Here is a 27,907-nt window from a genome sequence, read left to right on the forward strand (position 1 = left end):
TTTCTATAGAGGGGGGACGGTGAGGGAAACCCCCCTCATTAAAAGGAGCTGGTAAATAAGTTGGATTAATAAAAAGGGAGAAACGAAAAATCACTCGACTTTTTCTCAGGACAAAAAAAAAATAAAATAAAAATTAACTCTTAAATTTGTTTGAGCAGACTTATTAATGTTTTTTGTTCTGCAATGAATCGCTTCGATGGTTTTTATTCTCTGCTGCGTTCAAGAGCCAAATAAAGATAACGTAATTTAGATACATTTCTCCTGTGAATAAAACAAAAGGGTGAGGGGGCTGTAACTCAAGCTGTGTGCAGGTCAGGATACAGTTTAATACCGAGAAACGTTACCAACGCAGGCAGTTTGTTTTCATTCTTGCTGAGCATAAATAATGTAGAAACCTCGCCTGTCTGTCACTTACATTTAATATGCCGTTGTTCATGCATTAGAAATGAAGGTGGTGGAAGCTGTTGTAAGAGGTGATATTATAAGACGTGACATTGGGAACTGGCTCAACCTTCAACGACCAAGTTCACACCTTGGGAGGTTACAGAGAACATGGCCCCCTTTTTAAAAAATATATAACATGAATTAATAAGTGGACAAACTTACTTGGGAGGTTTTTTAAAAAAAAAACAGAGATAGAGAGGGGTGATTTTAATGTAGATGAGTGCTTCATTTCAGCAGTAAACTAACTCACAATCTGCAGGTTTATGAAGTGGAGTAAAATCTCAATTTCATTTGCAGCGTTTTACAGTCAACTTTATGTGGCAGAGCGCTCCCCTCGCTCTATGAAACTTTTCATATTCTGTTGAAATTGGCAACCGTGTGCCAGTCCAGTGCCTAGTTTAATTTACCTTGTCTTGGGAATGATTTTTCTGTATTACCTAAATAAGGTGAAATCTGGGGCATGTGGAGTCTCTACTGCTTGTCGAAATCAGTGGAGTGTGAAATTGCAACACCAGACAGCCAGGATAATAGCTCAGAAGGGGGCTAATGTCCCTGCTACATTCACAGAACATTTTTATAATGACTGAATTAAAAGGAAAAAAAGTATAGATTTATGCTATAGTCTGTTTTTTGCACACTTGATCAGTGTTTTAGCTTTCTGTAGGTGCATTTGTCCTGTTTGGATTAAGCTGTGTAAATAGATTTAGATCCAAAATGCTGTTTGCAAAATGGAAATAACCTGTGCTGTGCAGCAGTCCGGCCTTTCCTGGCTCTCATTTGGGCCCTTTAGGACCCTCCTCTCTCACCCTGCTTTGTCAAAAGGGGGACCAGGTGGAACAGTTAATATTATAGAGGGCTGTTTCTGCTCCATCATCCCTACACAGACACTCAGTACCACATACATGACCACAGACAGCACACACATACACTTTAAAACTCCTGTCAAACCTCTTCCTTCTCCGTCTGTCCTTGTAACACATCCACAGACACACACACACTCCAACAAGCACATAAATTACATGGGGATTATTGAGACATGGTTCTGTTCTGTGAGAGATGTCACCAGCAGGGCCTGATTTGTCAGGCTTTACTATACCTAAATTCAGTTGGTAATTCGTCTGCTTTTAGATCATTCCAAATAGCCCCCCAAATCCCTGCGACTCACCATTTACCACTCCCACTGGTGCTAAACCTAATCTTTCCTCTGACTGGGGTCACCATTCTGGTGGTCTTAGCTGTCCAGCCACTGGACCAACTCCTATCAACTTTGTCAACAGTCTGTCTCACATTAAAGCGCTCATCTGACACAAGACGTACTCATTTTACACATAGATGTATGAACGAGGCAGGGTGGGGCAGCATAGGTGCTGGAGATGCAGTCATCAGGTAGATTAGGGTTTGAATGTATCACACAAACTAACAGTAAAAGAATTATAAATGCGAAAAGACGGACCAGAATTTACTTAATCACAAGTTTCAGAAGAAGAAACTGTGTAAAATTAGTTAAGAAGTTGATCAACTACTGTATTAAACAGAAAAAACTATACATACACTCATAGTAAAGTCGAAGTAATGCTTCTTTTAAGGATGTTGTTCTGCTGATGTCAAAATGTTCCCGATAATCCGGGTTTGTTCTCAGACTCAGAACCTCATGAAATCTGTGTAAATAAGCATGTTTTCATGCACTCTCAAGCCCATAAACTAAACCCAGCTCTCTTCATTAGGAAGATACAGTGTTTTTAGATTGTTTTGATGTGGTCGGGGAGCAGACGGACCATTGGCTAAGCATTGGAAAGAGCAGACAGACAGACAGTCCAAGCGGTTTAGCCTTGTTTAAAATTATTAATCCACTTCTAATTCCAGCTGGCCCCCTGGCAGCATAGAACCCTATCAAAAAAATCAGCGCCTCCATTGTGAGGCCTGGCAGAAGGGGACTGGGTGTATTTTTTCTGCTCCAATCAGTTTCTAGAGGTTGGGCGATTAAAAAAAGAATCCCAAACCCCCCCTCCTTCCTCGCACAGTGGGGGAATAACGGAATCATTAATTCCCCATTAATTTCGGAAAAAAAAACCTGAAATGTCGACTCGATGTAGTGCCTTACACCGAATAAAAAAGACAGGAGTGACAGACAGGAGCGACAAGTGCTTTTGGTTTTCCGAAAAAGTGTTGAAGGGCAACATTCCAAAACTCTGCGTTATCTGTAAAACACCGTAATGTGATGTTTAACATTCAATATCACGAGAAAACAGAAAATACAGTATGTAAAGTCTCATGTACGGGTGCACAGGAGCACGACTTGTGGTCCTGTCATTCCACCAACTTCACAAAAGCTGATATTTTGAGAAACTTTTCGTCTTTCAGCTTTGTAACAAAGCTCTTCAAACAGATATTTAAAATAAACACATTTACAAGGCATCTGTTTGGGGCTGAGACATAAAGATACAGAGGTCACTATGTGTGGCCGCAGCAGTTTGCAATTTTGGGAAAGGATGTCAAACTACACACATACGTCTCTATTCAAACACACATTCATACACACATATCTGGGGTTCCAGAGGGCAGATAAAATATTGTAAAAGAGGTCTTTAACTCTGAATTATAACAACTGCAAACATTCAGCTGCTTTCTGAGTACCAGTATTAACAAATGAAACTCCTGTATCTGTATCTGAAACTAACCTGTGCAGCTTGTCTGTGTTCATAGGTGCAGATTTCGGGGTGGGGACGCATGTAACACGTCCCCCTCCATATTTATGTGTATTTGTCCCCCACTATAAAAACATGAAAGGAGCAGAAGACTTTTATTTTGATGATATTAAAGACATTTTCACCTCAATCTAACGCAGGACAGACGCAACTTGGTGTGTTTAAGTCTACCAGAATGCAGGAAATTAAGTGCTTGGCGTTCAAAATGTCTTGGGGGAAGGACCCCTCCAATGGTGGAACAAAATCTACACCCTTGTCTTTGTTCGTCATGTGATTTTGGTGACTGTCCCTCTTAAAGATTAAGTAATTCAGCAGATTTTGTAACCAGTGCACCTGCAGTATGGGCACAGACGATTCAAAGGTGTGTCAGCTGTCTCACTGCTTCAAAATCGCACAAATTAAAGTGCTACGGCCTGATTTCTGATTTCACGTATGACATATAATGAAATAAATTATATGAAAACCAACTTGTTACCATGATCAACCTTGACAGAGTCTCTGTGATTGAGTTATTTCAAGAGTTCCTTTTTCCGTGACAGGTTTGCATGATTCTGTGCAACCAACACAAGGATGTTCCAGGCTGCTACCCTCACGTACAGCAGGGTGGCCCAATGTCAAATCCCTTAAGGGACAAAGAGGTGGTTCTGCTCCATCTCTCCCAATGTAAACACCATACAGCAAGCACACTGACGCACGAGCACACGGCGAGTGGATGGGTTTTGATTAGGAAGCATGGCCGGGCCCCAAGTGTGGGCCCCTATCATCACCCTTTCATGAATACACACACACACACACACACACACATACAGACGCACACACAGACACTCATGGGGCCATTATAGCTGTCTCTGCTCGGAGTGACAGCCTTTCATATCTGTCTGTCTCCAAGCCAAGTGGTTATCATCGATGCACCCAGCCATTAGGAAATGTCATAAACACACAAGCTGCCGCGCACACACACACACACACACACGCACACACACACACACACATGTACATGCAAGCACACGCACGTAAACACACACACTTTTTTGCAGGAAATGAGGTCCAATTAGATGTAATCAATGGCGGATAAGTAAAAAGCATTTCAAAAAATTCAATGCTTTTAATTTTTTTAAATTGATTTTTCCACTAATTTCTCTCTGTCTCCCTCACTCGCTCACCCTCTTTCTCTCTCCGTCTCTCAGGGTGACTTTTGAGCGCTCCAAGATTGACAGAACAAAAGAGATTGTTGTGGAGATACTAATTATTTAATGAATTCTTTATTTATTTTAAAAGTTCCCTGGGTGGCGATGTGCCCAGACTGTTACAGTAGATGGAAAATTACAGGCTGGAAGACAGTGAGTGACACATGAACAGAGGCAGAGGGGCAGGGGGTGGGCCGTGCCATCCAAACATGCCCATGCCCTTAAAAGCCATGGCAACACCCCCCTCCCCACCACCACCACCACCACCCATCCCATCCTGCCAGACACCCCCCCCCCCCCCCCCCCCATCCTCTCCAACCCCTCCCCACCTCCATTTGCCACATTCCATTTCAACAAAACTGCCATATTAATCATGTGTGCTCGCTTCAAATCCTGCTTCAGTGTTTTTTTCCCCATGTAACGCTCCATTCAAAGTTCCAATTTTCCAGAAACAATCCTTAAAATGACAAAAAATGACGACCAATTTACCTCAGCGAGGGGCCACATGTCCACTACAATGAATGCAAACCGCTAAAATATCAAAATGATGTGTCCTCTTCCCCCAAAACCGATAAGTAGGGCATGGGGAGAGTAGGCCACTAAAGCCCGGGTCATTATTGATTTGACAAGTGAGTGAATAATTCATCTCTAGTGGCAGGCATCAGCTGGGACGGCCGTTTGCGACTACTACTGTTACTATGAGGGATGTATCCCAAAACTGACCTTCCCTCCATGTCCTCCAAGGCCATAGCCATGATGTCAGCATTGGAGGGGACCAATTCTGCTGGGGGATCTGCCCTCCAAACACAAAGTCTAAAAATATATGTATGTGTTTTTATTATTTATCATAGGCAAGTACAGCATCCTAAATGACTGACATGTTTGTGGGCTTTCAGACAAATATAAATAAAGAAATAAGCATTAGTTGAATACACCTGTGAACACTATTGTTCAAGATTCAAGACTTTTATTTGCCATTTCTTCAGGTACAAGTGTGCAAGGCTATTAGAAGTCTTGTGCTACTCTTGGTCTCTGGGTGGATGTGTGACTCAAGGGTGGAGGTTTTGTTTAAACACTGGGAGGACACATAAAACCTGGAGGTTTGGGGTCCTCCCATAGGACATCTTGAGCAGCAAAAACTTCATTTCCTGCATTCTGATGAATTTCTTTGCAGTGATTTTTGCCTTTTCTGCATACATTTTTGGTGGAAATGTATTTAATTTCATCAAAATAAACAAAAAATGTTAAATGTTGCCCCTCCTCCCCTGAATTCTACGCCCATGGTGTGGCTAATTTACTGCAGGTAACTTATTTATTTAGAGACATGGCCAAGGTATCAGCCAATAGAATCACATTTAAAATGCAACAAATGCAATATATAATACAATAGTGGCCTCTCAAGAAAAACAAACACGTCTCTGTCACCACATTCTTTATGATGCCCTTTAATTCATCAAGGGATATAAGTGTTTCTAATTTTAGATCTTTTTGGAGATTTTTCCATGACCAACGTGCAGAGTAGGAGTATGCAGGTTTCCCCAGATCTATTTAAACCCAGGGTACATTAATAAAAACCAACCACTTGGAGGGGCGTAGCTGGTAACTACCAGAGCTGACATACAGAAGGGTGCAGAGGTAGGATGGAAGTTTGCCCAATATTGCTTTATAGGTAAAAAATATACCAGTGCTGTTGTCTGCGATTGGTCAATGATGTCCAACCCACAAAATCATAAAGAATGCAGTGATGAGAACACGACTTTGCGTTTGTAATTAAATGTAGAGATGCTTGGCACACTGAATCAAAGCTATGTAAAAGGGAGGAGGTTGCATGCATGTACAATATGTCACTATAACTCAGCTATGATAGCTAACGTTTGTGATGGCTGATTAATTGACCTCACAAATCAGTAACGCAGAACTGCATTACACTGTAATACCAGAATGGGCAGTTACAATGATGGCAATTTGTTAAGTTTATTCATGATTACGATTGCATTTGCATGGGAAAATTTCGGACAGGGGTGTGTGGTTGCCTGTTGTAGCACAGCAATGGTTTTTATTTACATTTTCTTGTATCAATATATTGTGGGGGGGCATTTTGAGCATATTTAAATATGTGCCCCTCCCCAATATATATCATAATTACTGCCTTGATGTCTTCCACCAGTCTGTTATGTAGTCTAGCGCTCTGATACTGTACATCCCGTGCCCCACCTCAGTCGGCCTTCCTCACTTTATGGGAACTCCTCTTATGGTCTCTGGTAATTATTCCAAATGTTCCATTCAATCCCAGATTTTGTATGATTTCCTCAGCCAAGTGCTGCTTAATTTACGATCATTTCCAACTTCCCTGTAGCTCTTGGCCAGCGGGACACAAGGACAGCTTTATGCATGGGTGTAATTCACACACTCATTGGCACCGGCCCCAGCAACTGCCTGCTATACAGAAATACTGATTTACACGCTACCTCAGCATAGAAGATATAAGAAAACAGATAGTTTTGATTGGCTGAGTCATGTTCGAAGCTGTTGCCTGCTAAACACAGATGTGACTGCTGAGTTGTTAATATAAATCAGACATCCGCCATTCGTGCCAGTACTATACTGCTTGGCGCATGAATAACTGCTAGTTAGTCAGCGGTTACGACATGCACAGTAGTGCAAATCTGCTGTAAGTCAATCTTGTTAGTGCTAACAAAAACACAAGGGAGATGAAAAACAGCCCTTGTGGTGGTAACCTCACTGAAAGGTCGCAGGCTGATTCCAGGATTTAACTCACTAATGCCCAGTGACCATCTGAGGCTAACAAATCACTGCCCCCGCCGTGACTTCAGTTCTTGATTCCTTTAAACAAGTATCACTTAAACACAGGCTTTATTTTTTATCATAAAGTTACAGTCTCACAGGTTATTCCAGTAAAAATCTGAATGACATAAATTCTTTGACACACACGCGCACCTTGTGAGAAAATGACTAGAAGCTGAGCAACCCTGAACCTATCCCCATCTGTACACAATAAAAAAGAACTCCTGCAATTTATTCTACAATAAAGGAACAGTCGTGCTCTTGAAAAGAGCTCTCCGGGTGTGTGGAGCGCAGAAAGGCAGAGTTAGTTTCAATCTGTACTCGGACTACCTGCTGAGTTACCAGATCCCCAGCGAGTGTGAAGTCAAGCAGACTGCTTCTCTGACTCACGCTGCCTGCCACCACCTCCACGCTGCATCATGATTTATTCCCTGACAGCAAGACGTTGGGACTGTAAGATTAAGACGCGTTCTGCGAGATGCCTGACACTGATCACCTTGTGGAAAACGACATGTAAGACAAGCGTTTAGGCACTCACGCATACAGCCTCCACACCCACTGCTGGTGCTTATTCAGATTTAGTTACATCTATCCATGTACAGTATATATATGCCCGCACCAGTGTGCAAACATGCACAGCCTGCCTGTCACTGGGTCAAGGCACTGTGAAGAGTGTCAGAGCAGGCTGCGAGATGATGAGTTATGTGCTTGAGCTGTCTGTGACCTTTGCTGTTTGTCCATATGATATCACTCAGAGAGGAGGGACGCCTCAGTTCCAGATCATGCCACTCTGAACCTGCATACCAGTCTCAGGCGATCTGCATTTTGGGAGCACATGTGTCCGTCTGAGGAGGACAGTCTTCATTTCTTTTGCCATAAAAAGGATACTAGAGAGCAGCTGTGTGGCTTGAAAAATCTCTCTTTCTTTCCTCCTTCCTTTCTACTTCTATTTACATCGCCCGGCTCACTCAAACACACAAAAACACAGACATACACACACACTCACACACACACACACACACACACAGACAGGGGCCACAGGGAACTCCAAGTTTCCATTCATGCTTCTCATTATTGGGGCATGTCGGTATTTTATGAGGCCGTGTAAACCACTGAATTACTGCACTTTAAAATGCATCCTGACACTATTACGCGACCATGTTGATGGAGAGGCCTTTCATTGCTGGAGCGAGGACCTAAAATGGTGGACGACAAAAGAGCATGACTTGTTAATTATTTTTAACTGCCGGATAAAAATGATTATGAAGTAAGGCAGGATACACAAATGGCCGAGGCCACGTCATAAAGTGACCTCCTGTCTTTGGAGAGAAACTTTAGCTTTAGTTGGTTTGTCCTGTTAGTGAAACAAATTTATTTTGTCCTCGAGAACGCACACCTGATTTTTCAAGCTTGTGTCTTTTATTAACAGATCATTAAAAAAAGGGATCTATATTAAATCAATTAGTATACTATATTAATATATATTACATGGTAATGAAAAATGCATTACAATGAGTTCACAGCATTTTTTCAATTTATTCTGACACGTTATATTAATTACAGCAATAAGTGAAATTATTCATCCCAATTGTCTTTTCAATTTAATAGACAAGCATTTAATTAACTCATTCTCTTATTCAGACCCACACAAAGTGCTTCTGAGAAGTATCAGTGGATTTTTTGAATGAGTGTGTGTGTGTGTGTGTGTGTGTGTGTGTCTGTGTGTGTGTGTGTGTGTTCCAGTCCTGCCAGAGCAGTTCTCATGCTTCTGATTTTTTTTCCTTGCATAGATGCACTGATCAAAAGACATTTTTACAAATAGTTGTCATCACAAGTCAAAAAACATTAACTGACCATTTTCACAACATTAAAAATTTTCAAATTCATTAAACATCTCCAATTAATCATACTTACTGCTCACTAACTGGCTGGTAAATGCTAAAGATTTGTGTACACTTTTGCCAGACATTTGATTTTCCTGGTATTAGTATTACTAAGTAATACAGGGAAAATTTGGCACAGTCAGAATTTGCTCTGCAGTTTTTTTGATGATATGAAATCCTCGACTCTTTTGTCAGTCACACAGATAAGGTAACAAGTGTGTCTCCCTCCTTCTCACTCACACACCCTCCAGTACATTTATAATGTTCATATGCTTTATTTGACCAGTGCTATCATCAAAGCAGATTCCAATCTTTCCAATCTCTTCAGTATGCCCTGGGGTTTTCATATGTGTGTGGATGGGGGGGGGGGGGCGATGGGGGTTTTGCACACAAATGTACGTGGGCGTGCGTATGCCCATGTCCACATTTGCATTCCTGCTTGTAGTGCACGCATGTGTTTGTGCACAAGTGTGTGCACATATGTTGCATGAGCGTCTCCCCAAAGAGCCACAGTGGCAGTATAGCTGAGGCAGGAGCAAGCTGTTGGTCGGCAGAGTGGTGACAATAAAAGGTGGCAGACCAGTCAAAACAAGCCCTGTTCTTCCAAGCTGGGCCAAAGTGCTGTTGAAGAGGTTCTTTTGAGGCACCCTTAATGTGGTAAAGTGATCTCCTCCTCAATTGGGACACTCCAAGAGGCCATCCCTGACAACCAGAGCAAAGCAAACTCCCTCCCCTCTCCCTCAGCCTTGTCAGTTTCCATCTAACCCCCTTGGCCCGGATCCTGCGGGTAGATATCCCCCAACGTGGCGGACTTGTAGCGCAAAAACAATCATACTTAAATCAACATAAAATACTACACCTCTACTCTTCTTTATCTGTATCCATCTGACATCACTCCATTTGTTTGGGCGTTTTGTTGCAGCTGAATCAATTTTTGGCTGGCTGACAACACATTTTTCTCACCTTCACATCTACCGCTGCTCTCGATATCTTACTAGCTGTTCCCCCTGTGTTATTTATCATCTGCAGTGCGGATGTGGCCTAGGTTTCGGAAAAGCCAGACAGTGCTCAGAACACGACAGCAGAGCCCAGTTGGCGTCCTGACAATTTGGCCGACAATACCAGCCGTCTTAGCACTCACTTTTTACAAGGGCTGCCTCAAATTGCTTCTCTCTTTCTCTCTGTGCGGCACTCGCAAAAGAGAGAGTGGCAAATTGAAACTGAACTTTATTGGAGGCTGTAGCCAGACATAGTTGGTAATAAGTATGGTTACCCTGATCCAAATAAATAATCACCATCAAAGGAAACGGTCTCAAGCGCAGATTTGACCATTCTGGCTAACTCTCCGTAAAGTTTCTAAAGAGGAATGGAACTTTGGGCTCAACTTAAATGAAAAGGGGGTTTCTTTTCTTCTTCTCGCCCTATTCTAACTCTTCCTCTTTTCTCTCTTTACTTCGTCTTCTTGTCTGTTGAAACATGTGGTCAGCTGTTATGCTTCCATGTGGTCAGATGATCAAAGCTGAGGAGCAGCAGTAATTGTCCCCCGCTGAAGCCCTGCCCCGGCTGGGATCAGGATCCCAGCAGGTGGGGGGGACAGCCATGAGAACGGAGGGAGAGGGTGGAGGAACGCAAGAGGCCCTGCCTGGCAGAAATAAAGACTTCCTAAGGGCTGCTCTCTGACAACAGAGCCCCAAAGGGAGAGTGAAAAATGAAGCCTCCACACATTCGGAGGGGTTTTCACTCAGGGAAAGGGGCCGCCATTGGGGTGAACATTAGAGAGAGAGGGCAAGATGGAAAGCATAAGAGAATAGGATTATAATATTTGCTCAGAGCGAAGAGGAACAATTGTGCGCACATTTCACAGTGTCCTTAGAACTGAGCCTGTGTCGAATCCAAGAACGGATTTTTTTTTTTTGATGGTTCATGAAATATGGATGCTGTTTATTTCACCTGCTAACCCTGACTTCTCTGGTCAAACACCTTCCACTGGCAAACACTATCGCTGGCAAAAAAAGAAGAAAAACTACAGAAATAAACTTGGCAGCCTTTCTTGTAGAACACACAAATACACGAGCCACTGACATGGACGCAAACACAAGAAAGTCCACTCTTTTCCTCTCGCGAGCAAGCCAACAAACACATTATTACCATACACAAACAAAAACACACACACACACTGAGGTGGGGAAAGACCACGCATACCTCGGGCCGCTCACTGTTTACCTGAAGACCAGAGGGAGCTGTGAAAGCTCACAAGTCGGGCTACTTTGCATGTACGTGGGAGCCCACAAAACACTTCTCACTGCTGTCCGTCATTTTGATTGCCCAGCACGACTCCTCCGCCCCAAACCTCCCAACACCCCCACCTCGCTGCACCCCCTCCTACCCCCACACCCCCCCCACCCAGCCAGATGGCTTTTTTTTAACTGTCTGTGGGCTCTTGCACCTCTGCTCTACCACACTAAATCCCTGAGATGGCTGGGTGGAGTGGAGGGTTTGGGAGCTCTGCTTGGACAAATGGTTCGGAGGTAGCAGAGCAAATAAAACGGATTAAGAGGAGTCTTTTCACAGATACTTCAAAACTATTTTGGCGGTGAGCCATGAACACCCCCCCGCCCCCCCTTCAAACACTCTGCCTCGATGGGAGGAAAAATCAGACACCCACAAAGAAATTTTCAGAGCATACAGACCTTGTCTTTGGGGGATCTCAGATGGAAAGATTGTGCATGTGCTGCGTTATGTGTCGATCAAAAATACTTTTTAACCTAGCAATCCATACATGACTCTATATGAAACTATGACAGAGGTATCCACATATATTATAGGTGCATTATTGCTGCAGCCACTCCAAAGAAAAGATTTTTAAATATTGTCTAGTCCAACATATTGTGAGGGTAAGGAGTCTTGTGCGTCGGCTAATATTGCACATGGAAGTGCTCCAGAATTTAATCCAATAATACGACCACGCCATAAAGAAACAACAGAAGACCCTCAGCCTCATAACTCAGCCCATTAGTCCTCTTCCATTTTGCATTATGGGAAGAACGATAATATACATTTTCTGACTAACCAAGTGTTTTATGCCCTACCAATATGAAGCCACCGATGACATAAAATACTAAAAGCACATTTCTACAGCGCAGAATGACTCATGCACGTCCATATATATAAGGACTGTCATTTTCATAACAGCACCCTGTTAAAGCCGTCTGACACTGATTGAACGCTTTCAGGTTTCTCACTGGAGTTTAAACAGTTTTTCTTCCGTACTATATAAGAAAAATACAGTTACTTTAAAGCATACTTTAAACCATTTGAACTCTAAAGTGCAACACAGCCACAGCCAGAACGCAGTGCATCAATAGAAAGTAATATGAAGGAAATCCAAATGTCACCTCTTGGCTCTATCCAGCCAAAGGTTAGATTCTTGACTCCCCGCTGTCTCCTGTCATTAGGTTGCTTGGCAACGGGCTACAAGCTATAATTAGCTTAGCAAAATTAAGATTTCCATTTTGTTAACACAAAAACACTTATCTGAAAAGTGTCACATGTTCACTCAAAGAGATTCCAAAGGCATGCATTGAAATATGAGTGATTTTTTTTTATTTTTTTTTGAAGACTTGGCATGCTTCGACTGTCGCCACTGAGTGAGATGTACAAGTGCAGCTGTTATAGCATACTTAATGAAAAATCATAAGATGGGGCATGATATCACCCTGTGAGCATCTGTCAAGTGTTATTCTCATATGTTCGTAGCATACTAATTTCAAAACGGTCTAACAGTCCCTCCATCCCTTCATCCTCTTCATTACGCCTGCATACCTGCAGGAAGGAAAAATTCCTCAAGGAGCTATAAAGCGTTTATTTCTCCCTACACTTCTTGAATGCATCCGCCCACACTTTTATAAAGTCACAGGGCAGTAGTTGGATGTTTTTATTCAACGTGCCTTTTTAAATCAATTCCAGCTCTGTCAGACCTGCGAGGAAACAAAGCAGGAACGTTCACACCGTCAATGCCGAGCCACTGAGCCGCACTTCACCTTGCCTCCTGACTATGGTATAGCAAGTGCATCCACCCTTTGTCTATAATCTATCCTTCCATCATTCCATTTTCATCCCACAACTGCCACCCATCATGAAGCCAGACATCTAGTTATGACTTAAAACGGAGGGCAGCGATACCAGCTCCTGCTGATGTGTTAGCAGGCAGCGACGTCAGGGTCACCAGGATCACTCAATTAGCAGGGGTGACAAAAGACCCAGCAGGATCCAGCCCAGCATCCCCCAACCCTGACAGAACATCAGCCTCCACAGGCAGGGCCCTGCCTGCTGCCTCCAACCTGTATCTTTTGTTAATTATTATAGATTTTAATGACCCCAGTGCTTTGCTGTTAAAGTTACTGGATATTTTTAGTCAATATTCAGTATGTTTACATTCATGCCAAACAATCCTAAAGATGTTTCCCTCATGAATGGTCTTGTCAGCTCCCTAAATAGCATTTGGCTCATTGTGTCAGAACAAAGGCTCCATCTAAATGCAGGAAAATGAAATGAGCTGAGATTTAGCAGCTTTAAAAGCAAGTTGACATACATTTATTGTAGTGCAGAATTTTAAAACAGAAATTAAATATTTCTGTGGCCTCATCAGTGGATGAAAGTTTGCTCGGTTGTCATGGAGTTGGTAAAGTGGGGCGATCGAAAAATTACATTTATATACTACTTATTTGTTTTACCAGATATGATTGTAAGGCAAATGTAACTGCTGCCATTATGTTCAACTGTGATCAATGGGTAGTGGTGGTTGATGAGTTGGGTGTACGACTAGGTAGATGAGAAGGTTACAGAGGAGGAAGTGGGTATCCTCTCATATATATATTACAATGGCTTGGTTGGTATACTGTAAACCACCAGAAAAAGAGGTGGGTATAGCCCGTATAACCTCCACTACACTACTGGTTGTGTCGTGTTTTCCAGTTAAATAAAAGATACGTTCTTGACACTAGACACCAGGGTTATCATCCTGAATCATCCGTGTTGTTGGGTTTAGGTGACCAAAGCACTTTGGGTAAAGTTAAGGAAAGATTAAAGTCTCAGACAAGACAAGCATCCTGAAACTACAGGTTGCTTAATAGTTTACGAATTTTGCTTGGAAAACCGAGGTGCTGCAGTGCAAGTGAGCTTTTTTGTAATGTACGTGTTAATACATTTCATGCTCTGTTGAGAAATCTGATGTTTAAATTTATCTGTTGGCTGAATGGGTCTCAAAATGCAATCATAATGTTGTTATCTAATCCTGGTCTCAGTATTGTGCGATATCAGTCAGCTATGTGAAAACACTGGTATGACTGTCTCCTTGTTTTTATGTCTTTTTTAAATGGACCCTGAGTCTATCAATAAAGCTATCTATCTATCTATCTATCTATCTATCTATCTATCTATCTATCTATCTATCTCATTTACAAGTTACAACAACATGAACAAGTCCCATTTCCTGATTTAAGTTGCAGTTAACTTTTTCAGCATTTAACCACAATCCACAATCTTACATAACAAGTTCTGTGAGGGCCTCAACATAACCATGAAATATGGAAACCATTCTTTACTTGCCACGAGCAGACATTGTTGGGAAAAGGAATTAAACGTGTTGATATTGAACACCACATTCAGTATGAACATTTGTAAAAACCTTTCTGCATTATGTCGATTAAAGAAAATGTATTTGAGCATCGTTATGCTTCTTTCAAAATGTATTTACTGTAGCAAATATGTAGTATATTCTATGAGACAGGGTTGAGTAGGAAAGCTCTGGATACAGATAGGTAGATAGATCGATGGATATAGACAGCTAGATAGATTTTTTTAAGATAATTTCTTTTGGATGTTTCGCCTCTACTGGATATGATAGTCTCTGTGAGAAAGGGGTTGAGAGAAGGGGGATGACCTGCAGCAAGGGGCTACAGGCTGGACTCAAGCCAGCGGCTGCTGCGGCAAGGACATTGCCTTTATATATGGGATGCCTGTTCTACCCATTGAGCCACCAGGCGCCCAGGTTCTTGATCAGTTTTTACTCTTGCATGAAGAACTGTTGCTGCAGCCAGTGATTATTTTCAATATCAATTATTCTACCTATTCTTTTCTCGATTAATCCATTAATAGTTTCATTCCTAAAATGTCAATAAAAGGTGGATAAACTTCTTCAATTGTCTAGTTTCATCAAACTGACAGCCTAAAATGCAAAAATATTCAAACCATTATAACATGAAGCAGAGAAAAGGAGCAAATTCACACATTTGAGATGCTGGAAGCAATAAATGTTTGGGATTGTCCGCTTGATGAATGACAACTTGACCTCTGAGAAGCTAATTTAAAAATTGTATTTTAAAAAAAAAAAAACACATTGCAGATTATACCCATCATGACCAGAGCATGAACTGGATTACAGTGATACACAAAAATTTAATAAAACGCCAACAGTGGTCCAACAAACAGGTCTAATCTTCAGGTGTATACATGTGGATTCAAAATCCTGCATGGATTCACCACAACACACAGATGTGCTCACGCTTTTGTTCAGGTATCCACATGCACATACATCCTGTACGTATGTGTCTTTGTGTCTGTCTGTTCGTTAGTCTACTTTTTTCTCATCCTCTGTCTGTCAGTCTGTCAGGCCATCTGTGTGTATTTCCCCTCCGTGGCAACCTGCCTGCCTGCATTTCTCCCCCTCCCCCTTACTGTCCTATTTGCAGCAAAATGACTCCTGTCTAGATCAGTGTTGGGATATTCCTCGCAGCAAAGAATACACATAACCCTGTGTGTGTTTAAGTGCGCTCCCTGTTGAACGGATGCTTTTGAGTTGAGGATGCCGCGTGTTGAAGGGATATTGCCGCAGATAGAGGTGTCAGCGAGAATGGCAGCATTGTTAATTAAAACATTCCCCTTGATGGGTCTCCACCTCAGCTACGATATGTAGGGCAGTAGTAACATGAAATAGATGCCTTTGATTGTAGAAGAATACACACACACACACACACACGTCACACACGTCACACACGCGAGCACACACTCAAGAGTACTATACTGAAGCTGCGATGGAAATAAAAAGATTTAGAGACTTAAAAAATAAAACAACCCTCCTGAGTCTTTCAAAGGCTTTGTCTGTGAGAGAGTGTGTCTGTGAGAATGTGTCTGTGAAAGTGTGTGAGGAGGTTTGTGAAATCACGTGACCACTTGTGTGTATATATGGTTCTAGGCAAGTCCTGAATCCAGTGGAGAGGTTTTGGGGAGGATGATAAGACTCTTTAAGCTTCCAGCGTCCTTGAAGTTCTTGTATTCTGTGCTTTCCCTCGGTGATCACTGTCACTCATTTCCATCCATTCAGGCAAAATTGATATTTCTTCTAGAACATTCAAACCAGTAATAACAACAACAACAACCAGGAGGGCAAAGAATGAGGAGTGGCAGCTGCCTGATGCTAAGGAAAACATATTGTTGGAGCCCATCATTTCACTTCTTTCCTGTTATTTTCTCTCCTTTTCCAAGACGGGAGAAGCAGGAGTTGAAACACTGAAAACAGACTTAGCTGACTGATTGACTGACTGAATAATGGAACAGGGATGTTACTGGAAAGCATAAAGAGCAACTGAGCTGCAGGAGAAGAAAACACTGTGCGAAAGTAGTACATTTTCATAGATGCACTCAGCATTGTATCTTTAAGTATGACGCATTTGACCTTGCAGATGTTTAAGACCCAAATGCAAGACAAACTGTAGGTCAAAGCAGTGCAACAGCTGGCACCACAGTTTACACAGGCCTCTACAGCTGCTCTCATTCAGCAGATAAATACACCCATCAGTGATGCAGCCAAATAAACACACCAGAGACCAGTGAACTTTATGTCTCCATTCATTGCATTTGCATGGTGCAATTTAAATTCCGAGTTTGTTTTTCTTCTTGTTCTCCTCCTCCGAGCTCTCATTATGCACCAAGCAGGTACGGCGCGTTAACACTTCACTAATGGTTCCCTTTTGGTGCTCATTAATTGCCCAATGATTATCTTTACACTCTGCAAACAGTCACACGTCACCTTGTGTCACCACAGGGCCGACAAACTGGCCAATGAAAGGTTGGGGAGGAGTGGAGGCAGGCTGATAAAAGAAATACCTGTATCCAGCTGGTCACTAAAATAACTTGATAAAGCCAAGGACTAACAGCAGATGCTTAATGAGTCAGGAAGAGTAGAATGGCTGTGCTGTTAACACTTATGTCTCAAACCTTATCAAACCTAGAGACATTGTTTCAAACATACATGTACATTTAGATTAAAGGAATAGTTCAACATTCTTGGAAATATAGAAGAAGATCAACATCACTCCCATGTCTGTGTGTTAATAGGACAGTTCACCCCCAAATCAAAAATACATATTTTTCCTTTTACCCATCGTTCTATATGTCAGTCTAGATAGTTTTGGTGCGAGTGTTAGAGATATCAGCCATAGAGATGTCTGCCTTCTCTTCAATATAATGAAAATAGATGGCACTCAGCTTGTGAAAGAAAGTAGTTCCTACATGAAACTGCTCACAGCAAAGGTCTGTGAATTATCTTGAGTGACCAGGTAATGATTTCTGGAGAGAGACATTACTGTTGAGTTTTTCAAGTGCACTTTTGGTGCTTTGAGTATCACAAGCCGAGTGCCATCTAGTTCCACTATATTGAAGAGAAGGCAGACATCTCTACGGCCGGTATCTCTCACAAGCCCCTTTTACACTGCCAGATTTCGGCGAATGTTGGGCCATTTTGCCGGCAAGCTGCGAGCATTTAGACACACAGAGCTGGATTGGCGAGTTGATCCGAGGTGCATGCCCAATTTTCCGCCTCGTAGGGTAGTCATATTGGTGGAACCTTTTTAGTTTAAACAGAACAAGGCGGCCTTCCGCCACGGGAGGGGCTGTTGATGACTTGTGGGAGGAGCTGTTGATGACGCCGCACGTGCGACCCACTGGCGATGGATAAGCAGGAAACAGCTGATAGCAGAAATGAGCAGCTAGTAGCAAGAGGGAAACACAAACCTGAAAGACACTGTAAAGATGAGCAACTGGGGAGACAAGCAATTGCGTGCCCTCCTTGTCCTCGCAAATGAAGAGGCCATTAACCGTCAGATGACGGGGACGGTGAACGACGGGCCGACTTGCAAGTGAATCGCCGAAGGACTGACCAGCCGTGGCTTCCCTCCCACGTCACTGGTTACATCACACGCTGAGCTACACATTTTGTTACTTGCTCACGCCCCCTATTGCCTCGAAAAAGGCACATTCTGTATAGACAAAAGTAGGTTGGTGGCATTTTGCCGCACTCCCTGATTTTGCTTTTATACTACCAATGCTGAAAAAAGACTGATTGGGCTTTCCTGCAAATTTGCACAATTCCTGTTTAAAAAGAGCTATTGTATTGGAGAGAAGGCAAACATCTCTAAAGCCGATACTGCCAACACTCATCATCTCACACTAAAATAATTAATAAACAGCACAACAGGTAAGAGGAAAATATCTACTTTTGATTTTGGGGTGAGCTGTCCCTTTAACCATGGACCTAAACTGTGAGTCAATAAGCCAAACTTAGCATTAAGACTGGAAGCAACTTACTCAAGTTAAAAAGTATGCAGCGCCTCTAACCTCACTAATTAACACGTTGTTAAGTTAGTTTTTTTAAATCTGTAAAACAGAAATATAAAAACAACTAGTTGTTGTTTTATAGGAGTTGCAGGCTATAAGTATTTCTTGGCAACCAGCGAGCGGGCACAGTGAGTCCCTGGAGTCTTGTCAGAAAGCGACTAAGTGTATTTAGATCACAACCAAACTTGTCACCAGTCTTCACACAAATCTATTCATAAAACAAGAAGACTGAGAGATGAAGATATAACTTCCTTGGATTTCAAGTGAAACTGGGGTACATGTTTAAAAATTCATAATAGTCAAGCAGAATGTTTAAGTTAAAGGAGCAAGTCAAAGTAGAGCTCCGCCTGTGGAGGAGTGGTATGACAAAAGCAGGGGATAAGGCGGGGGTGTATGACACCTCTGTCTGTTGACTCTACACGTGTGTCGTGTTTAATTAGCTGTAATCCAATTGAGGGATACGGCTTCCTGTTAAGAGAGGTGCAAAGGGTTGAAATAAACAGCTTACAAGACTGTTAAACACTAAAGATGCAGCCTATAGCCTATAGGGAGACAAACCCCTGACCTTACTGACACACTGAGCCTCAGTCCACTCCTCAGGTGTGACCTGACCTCCAGGGGCTGCTTCATGTTTGTGCTGCTTTAGCTTTGTCAGATCTTTGAAAGAGTTTTCCTCATTATCAAAGCACAGAGTGTAGGATGAGAGACACAGAGAGAAGGGAAAATGAAAGGATGAAGAACAAAAGACAAAGGACATGTAGGTTCAGAATAAAGACAATTTTGTTCTTATAAAAACTGTCTCATCTCACTTTTATCATGACATCCACGTTTTCTTTTTTTTGGGGGGGAGGGTGGTTCAGGGGAGATCAAAACGTATGGCGAGCATGTGTTTCTAACTAGAAGCGCAGTGCACGCACAAAACGTGGTGTTATTAGGTCATTATGATAGTGATCACTTTCTCTCATCAAAGCCTCTGTTTCAAAACCACCCATGAGCCAAAGGTGTCAGCTTGTAAAGACTCTCTCCAAAGCTCCTCCAATCAGGCTCAAATCCTCATCCAAGCCCCCTATTCTGCAGATAAATGAAATTCAGTATATACATGATTTAGAACAATTGGTCGGAGAGGAACAACAGTTGGTTGATGCAGAAGGCATGGGCTTTTTTGAGGAATAAATAAAGCTGAGTGGTCAAAAAAAAGACTGATTGGAACATGGCTGAAAACCATGGCAACAGACTCCTTAGTAAACAGTTTATGGAAGCCCAGTAGGAAACCCGGTGGTTGGGTAAAGACAGCCTTGTGCTAATCAGTGCATACCAACACCTCCAGCTCCCAAAACCTCCGTGAATTTCTCAGGAACAGATGTGTCAACTGTGCCGGCCCCGACACTGTGCGGCTGCAGGGTCTAAGCCAATCAGAACTGTGTTACTCAAAGAGAATGGTCGCATAAATTACTATGCGTGTGGATGCATGTGTGCGTAGTGGTGGACAAAATATTTTAATGTATTCAGACATCCTGTCAAAATCAAAAGTTTCTCTCTATCAGTTGAAACAAAAAAGGACAACTCTTGTGTGTTTTGCAGTCAGTGAAGCAGCTCAAGTCCTTTCTTGTTTTTGTGCAGGTGCCACCTGGAGACAAAGAGGTCAAACCTGCACGAAATTTCAAAGGTCTGTCCAGTATGCTCTGACATAACTGCTGAATTCAAACTCAAGAAACCTCCACTAAATATTACATTAGACTCCTGCAGAAAATTCCACATCAAGCGGCTTCTTTTCTGTCTGAAAAACCAGAAGAAGAGCAAATAGACAGGAACATAAGAGACACTTAAAACTATAAGTTCAAAGAAGAATGTAAGAAGAAAAAAGCATCTTGACCTATCTGCCTATAGTGAGGAGCCATGTCATTAAATATAATGCTGCAACTCTCTGCGCTGTGATCAATAAGCCAGCAGCAGAAAGACCGAAGCAATCTTACAGGGTACACTACACACACATCATCTAATCATCTTCAAAGTTTCGCAACCCAACACAAACCCTGAGACCAGCCCTGAATCAAAGACCATCACTCTCCAACACAACACAGCACACATGTATCCACGTACGCACACACATATGCAGATGTGCACACAGACATGCACTTACACACGCGCAGACACTCCTCCTTGAGCAATTTTTAGCCTCAGCTCCTCTCCCAACATAACCCATAGTGTATAATTCACTCCTATCATCTATCAAAATAATCATCCGCTGGGGCAAACGGAGAGGCTTGGCAGCGAAGTGACACATCTGAGGTCAAGGGGAATCATCTTTCAGGGACTGCTCTGCGCTGCGGGTTGTTGCCAAGCTGCGGCGCTGGATGGTGAGGTGGCCGTGGCGACGGTGGACGGGAAAAGGAGGTGGGGGGAGGCATGGTGGGGGGGGGGGGGGGGGGGGGGGGGGGGGGGGGTGCTGCCAGTGCAGATGCCCACAGACAGACCGCCTTGCCTGAGAGACACGAGAGCTGCCGGAGCCTCAGACAGCTCTCTCCATCACCCCCTCCAACTCCCCCTCCCCTCCCGTTGCCATCTGTGAAGCACACACACGCGCGCACACACATATAAAGAAAGACGGCACCACTAACTGAGAGGCCCAGGGACACTTAGCCACGTTAGCAGCCTCGCTAAGACCGCTGTGCTGGGTAACTGCTGACATGCTTTAAAAAGACTAAGAGAGAGTGAGAGTTAGTAAAGAGGGAGGGAGGGAGGCAGAGCTGCTGAGCCAGATGGTTGGTCTAAGCTAAGCTAAGCGCCGAAGAAGATTGAGATACCAGCCAGGTGAATTCTCCTCTCGATTTTTTTTGACAGGTGGGCAGAGAAGAGCCGTCTGGGGTTGACAGTGCTGCCATGTTTTCAATAAGCAGTGCTGTGTATGTATGTGTGTGCATGTGTGTGTGTGTGTCCTACCGTGTGGCATGTGCAGCCCGTGCTGCTGGTGCGACCGTTTTTTGTGTGTGAATATGTATGTGTGTCTGTTATTCTGTTTCTGCGTGTCCATATGGGAAGTATGTGTGCGTGTGTATGATCACATTTTATTTATTTTTCCATGCGTGTGTACGCGTCTCGTGTATTTGGTAAGCCTCGGTGGTTCAGCCCTGCACTTGCATCAATTACAGCGGATGGTGTTGACAAGTGTAATGACAGAGTTGGGACCTCTAATAGGCCAGACTCTGTCACGGAGAGGAGCGGAAGCTACTGTTTTCAGCACTCCTCACGTCTCCTTCTCTCCTCTCTGTGTGCTATTCTTACTTTTCCCTCTCGCCTTTCCCTCTCTTCCTGCTCTTATATCTACTTCTTTCTTTTCGCCTCATCTGTTGTCAGGTTAAAAAGTCCATAGAAGGTGTGAACAGAAGTGAAGAGGTGACTCAATTTATCAGGATTCAACTTAAGGCTTGATGAGCTTCTTAAAGCTATAGTTTTACCATCATCAAGAATGAAGCCAAGGTTTTTTCTCTTTAAGTATTTCACTGCTGGAAAAATGGTCTTTTCACAAAACTGGGCTGTCTATGCAGTAGAGAGACACAAATGGTTTTGAAATTGGTGCTACATGACAAGAGACAAAAGAGGAAAAGGGCTGTGGCATATGCTTTTGCCTAAGAGGTAGCAAACCTACAGCTACCAGAATGCACTGCACCTCAGTGGACCAATAAATGCTTCTAATGGTGAGTGACATGTGAGCCTGGCCGCTTTCACACAGTAAACAATATGGTGGCCAACTGATAACAAACGATCTTGGATGTCAGTTAAACAGTGAACTAAAATATGTTTCTGGAGACATTTTAAGTAAGAATATTTAGTATAGGCAAAACAGTGACAGAGTCTTGGTTCATATTTGATCATCACTGCCTATTTTTACCGTGTGATGGGAGTTTGGTCTCGGTCAGTACGTTGACATGTAGCTTGAGAAAACTGAATTACTGGCTTAGTCCGACTGACGGAACTGCTAAATACATGTAAACAGCTTAGTCCGACTGAAACTGGACTATCAGTGGCTCGACTAACACACCTAGATAATTCGATTAAAAAATCAAACTGAAGTGCGGTAACTCCCAGTAAAACAAACAAACACCATGGCGACCGAGAAGCAGAGGACGCACTTCTGAACGGACGAGGAAATTACATTCTGGCTCCGACAGCTAAAGGAGCTAAACATATTGAAGTCAATGCATGGTAGGAAAACGCGACACACAGATTTATTTAAAAAACGTTTCTGAACAAGAACTAGTTCAATAAGCACTATATCAAAAAGGACACAGCGCGCCTATCGAGGCAGAGTGAGACGTACTTGGTCAGAAATTAGATTTTCTCCTCTGCATGTATACTCAGACAAGACAAGAAGTCTGACTTGACTGATTAGCCGAGCTTTAATTTTAGCTCCACTACTGCGTGCATGTAAACATCTTGAGTGAGTGAGAGAGAGCTTCTGCTTCTATACTTTTGTGTTTGTGGTGGAGGGCATGGAAATACGGATGTACAATCTGTAGTCTGGCGTTTCCACCGCAAACAGTACTCTTAAATGTTGGTGGGGTTGTTGTCACTCACTGCTCCATCCAGCACTCGCTGTATTTCCTCATTACTGGTGACACAGAGGTGCACCTTGCACCGTGTTCCTTTTTCCTCCGAGTGAGGATTCCATTGGTACCATCTAAAAGAAAAAAAGTGTACCGAACTGAACTGATCCGCACCGTACTGCTCGGTGAAAACGGGGCTTTACACATACTACCCACACTGTTATGGTACAAAGTTGGCTGACAATCACCAAAGTATCCCTTCAAAGTCCTGATCTGGAATCAGCCACATAGACTCATCCACAGTGTGGTTGAAGAGGCTCTGTCTGCAGGTTGTGGATTGGGGTTTTAGTAATTTCACTTTATGTTTTCGCACTGATGTTGAATCTCTTTGATGGCGGCGAAGGTAAAATGGAATATAATTTGGTAAAAGTATGAAATAGTCCCGTACTTTGATATATCATTCAATCAAAGAAGTACGCCATGACAACTGTTGCAGACAAAAAACAACAGTAAATACGGGTTAGCTTTTATCACAGATTTCTGAGTTTGGGACATCAAAGCTGGAGGTACTGTAACCCTTGACCCTTGATCAATTCCTGCACAGATTTCAAGATATCTTAAAATCCTGCATCATTTAATCTCTTCTTATCTAACTGTGCACATGATGTTGAAACTTTGAGTTAAGATGGCTCACTTTGAGCTGGATGAGCTCACAAACTTTGTAGTGAATCTTGTAGTAATCATCTGCCGTTAACATGAGGTATTATCAATACAGCTTGATTGTTTGAAAATGTATTTAAGAGCAGTCTTAATCGTCTAGCGGTGGGTAGCTACTGCATCGATCTGGGATGCCGAGTCAAATCTGCCGTTAATAATTAATGATTAGTCTGGGAGAGGCAAATGCATTTCGTGATCACTTCGGTGAACGGAGACAGTGCAGATTTGTTCACAGAGGATAAAAGTGCTCTTGCACAGATGAGCTGTGCAGACACACAAACTCGCACACAGACACACACACACACATTTGTGCGCACACAGTTGCATCGGCTCTAATCTGTAATGCATCCAATATGTGGAGCTATTGGCCAGCGCTCCACGAGGCACGGCTACATGGCACACAGAAACCTGCATGCTAGTCTCCATATATCTATCCAATCAGCATCTTGCCTGGCTCCGGTGCAAGTGGGCCAATCAGATGCCCCAGATGCAGCCCACACCCCGACCCCCCATGAAAACGCACACATATCTACAGTAAACACACATGCACACACATAAATCCAGCTGTGATTCTTGGACATAATCCAAGTTGCCTGTCTGGTGGCGTCTTTGTGTGTGTGTGAAAGGGATGATCTTCTATCATACAAAAAAATCTCTTTATATCAGCCATCATTGTTGCCTACATATGCAAAACAAAGAGGAGGTGAATGCTGAAAAAGCTCAGGTCACTCTGCAAGATGGCAGAACAATAGGCGTACAACTTGTGAGAATTAGAGAACAAGAGAGAGACAGCAAGAGAGGGAGAGAAAACGTGACTGAGGGCTTCAGAAAAGCAGGCAGGCAGTCATTGAATCATTCTCACACACAGAGAGCTTTGGCCCAGATCAGCCAGAGAGATAAAGGAAGAGGATTACACTGGCTGAAAGACTTGGAAGTCTCCTCTGACTCTGTGCCACTTCTACAAAGTCACCTCTGACAATGGAACTATCTGCTAGCAGAGCGATGGATCAAACACACACACAAGTACATTTGAGAGGTGCGCTGTGGAGCTGTGGAGGCTGTTTGAATGTCCCAAAGCAAACATAAAGAGTTACAGAATAGGCAGATGAGCAGAGTTGGCAGGGTTCACTGAGCATGTGCATGGGGAAATAAGGAAATCAGGGTGTCTACAGGTTTCAGACACCTAAATTTAGTGTTTTCTAAGACCTTTTAAAGATCATTTTAAACCAAATTCAGACTGTTTTTAGGCAGATCAACTTTTTCCTTTCTCAAGCATTGCAGGTAAATATAAATGCAAGAAGCATATACTATGTGGTCCTATGCAGAGTTAGGTTTTATGTAGGAATTTGGTCATTAGAGTGAGTTTAATCTACATTTTGTCAAAGTAGAAAGACATTATTAGGTTCAGTGGTAGGTTTAAAGAGTTGCAACATCAGAAATGTGGACTTGTGGACAAAAGAGCTCGACCCATTTTGAGAAAAAGAAATTAACAAATGGATAAATTAAATCTTTGTGGCAATATAAGATTATTTAATGACCTTTAATGGCCCATGTAAAATTGAATTTAAGACATTTTTAGGCTCTTTAAGGACCTGTAGACACCCTGGAAACATTTGCCCATGATGGGGTCAGTCTTCAGTGTTGACAGGACTCACCAGTGTTATAGAGGGCTGGGTCGATGCTACTTGTAGCTGTGCCGCAGGGAGACAATCAGTGTCTGTGAAGGACGAAAAAAAATGGAGTGAGTTTCACCTTAAAGGGTTAATTTTACAGCTCAGGTCTTATTTGCATGGCTTTGGCCATCAATTTTATTAGTCAGCATAACACTGGAGTACTCAAAGTCATTGCTGAATTTTGGAAATACAGCAAATTAACTACAACAAAGTGTCCCAGAGCAAGAACAGTCAGACTATCAGGCTGTCTAAAAGACAAAATCAAAGGTGAACACACACAAAATGTTGCACAGGAGAACTATGAGTGCCAGTGCAAATTGAACATGGAAGTCTGTCGGTAAACTGTGATGGGCTGTTTCACCTTTGCTCTGTCTCCCAAATAAGTTTTGGCTAATCTGATAATTGGTTTAAAACGTGACAGCTTGTGTGCCTTGTGGTTATTACCAAAAAGAATTAAGGTTGCAACTACAAAAAATGTGACCAAGGTTGTAGTAAACTCTCACCCCCTGTGCTCTAATCTGAGTAAGACACTTACTCTTGTCCACAAGAGCCACTTTCCAAGCCATCTACCCGACTTTAAAGTGTCCAGGTAGTGAGCTACTTGCTAATGGCTACTGATAGTGACTGTTTGAGGCCTGCTGCTGGCAACAGTGTTAGTCTTGTTTGTTGTGGACATGTTTGCACTATGTCCAACAGGAAACATCCCACAACTTTGGGAAATTCTAACATCTTTATTTAATCAGCATGTTTGTTTGTCTTACCTCTCCGTTAGGCAGCACTTAAACATGCTGTTTTACATCCAGGAAGTGCCAAACCTGTGCCAGCCTATTCTGACTCCTTTTATGGAGGTGTTCCTGGGGGAGTGCACCAACTGTGCTACAGGCGGAGGGGTGGCTGTGATGTATTTTGAGGAAATGCTAGTTTTTGAGTATTTGTTCTGATGTTTAGTGTGGTTTGGTGATAATTAACTAATCGTTTTTATTAAAAAGCCAATAAAATGCTGTTAATTGAGTTAATTAATTTGTTAATTGGTATGTCCAGTGGGGTGAGGGTCATAACTTAAAGGGACAGTTCACCCCAAAATCAAAAAATAGCCTATGTTTTACTCTTACCTGTAGTGCTATATGTTAGTCTAGATCAGTGGTTCCCAACTGGTGGGTCACAGTCCAAAAGTGGGTCATGGGTCCATTCTGAATGGGCCGCAAGTGACTCACGACCATGCCACAGTGAATTTCTGGCACAAGCTTTTATTCTGAAGTGTTTCCTGCTGTAGGGTGAGTAAATAACAGACAGCTACTTTAAAGAGACAGCAAACTAGCTGGTCGACATGGCCCAACGCAAGTATGATGCTTAATATATAAGACTTTGTGGACCTTAAACTAATGTCTAAGGAGAGATCTGGACCCCATGGCTGGTTCAAGGTGGGAACCATTGCTCTGGATTGTTTTGTTGTGAGTTACCAAGTGTTGGAGATATCGGCTTTAGAGATGTCTGCCTTCTCTCCAATATAGTGGAACATGATGGCAGTCGGTTTTTATGGTGCTAAAAGTGCCAAAAAATTAATCTAAAAAACTCAACAGCAATGTCTCTTTCCAGAAATTATGACCTGGTTACTCAAGATAATCCACAGACCTTGTTGTGAGCAGTTTCATGAAGGAACTATTTTCTTTTTCCTGAACTGCACCCATCAACTATATCACTGGGCAGAAGGAAGCGTGCATCTACTGCTAGCTCACCCAGCACCAAGGAGCTAACTTTACAGCTAATATTTACATTTCACATTGTCAGGAGCACGAGCCTCTCGTCTACGGTTGGTGGATGTAGTTTGATAGACAGAAAATAGTTCCTACATGAAACTGCTCACAACAAGGTCTGTAGATTATCTTAAGTAACCTGGTCATGATTTCTGGAAAGAGACATTGATGTGAGTTTTTCCAATTTTGTTTTCCTTTGGCGATTTGAGCACCACAACCGAGTGCCATCTAGTTCCATTATATTTGAGACAAGGCAGACATCTCTACGGCTGATATCTCCAACACTCGGCAACTCACACCAAAACAATCTAGACTGATAAATAGCACTACAGGTAAGAGGGGAAAATGTTTTTGATTTTGGGGTGAACTGTTCCTTTAAAGGGCCTTTTCTTAAAAGTATTGTATTCCTTCTGTTGTTCTGTCACTTGAAACAGGAAACACTGACATAGGAATGGCTTACACCTTTTCTGCTTTGCCTCTTGAAATATAGGGCAAAGTGGTGACTGAACATCAGTGCTGACCT

The 27,907-nt window shown here is 42.7% G+C and overlaps 1 long non-coding RNA gene across 4 annotated transcripts in view; it reads right to left on the minus strand.

The window, feature by feature from the left end:
* Positions 1 to 27,907, minus strand: part of LOC117260610 (uncharacterized) — a 99,440-nt gene that overhangs the window by 57,466 nt on the left and 14,067 nt on the right. For all 4 annotated transcript variants that reach the window (XR_013491827.1, XR_004501935.2, XR_004501934.2 and 1 more), the window contains exon 3: positions 25,613 to 25,674. This is a non-coding gene — a long non-coding RNA (uncharacterized LOC117260610). The remainder of the gene's footprint in view (positions 1 to 25,612; positions 25,675 to 27,907) is intronic.

This window comes from Epinephelus lanceolatus, chromosome 7 (assembly GCF_041903045.1).
Source record: "Epinephelus lanceolatus isolate andai-2023 chromosome 7, ASM4190304v1, whole genome shotgun sequence".
Classification (NCBI taxonomy): Eukaryota; Metazoa; Chordata; class Actinopteri; order Perciformes; family Serranidae; genus Epinephelus; species Epinephelus lanceolatus.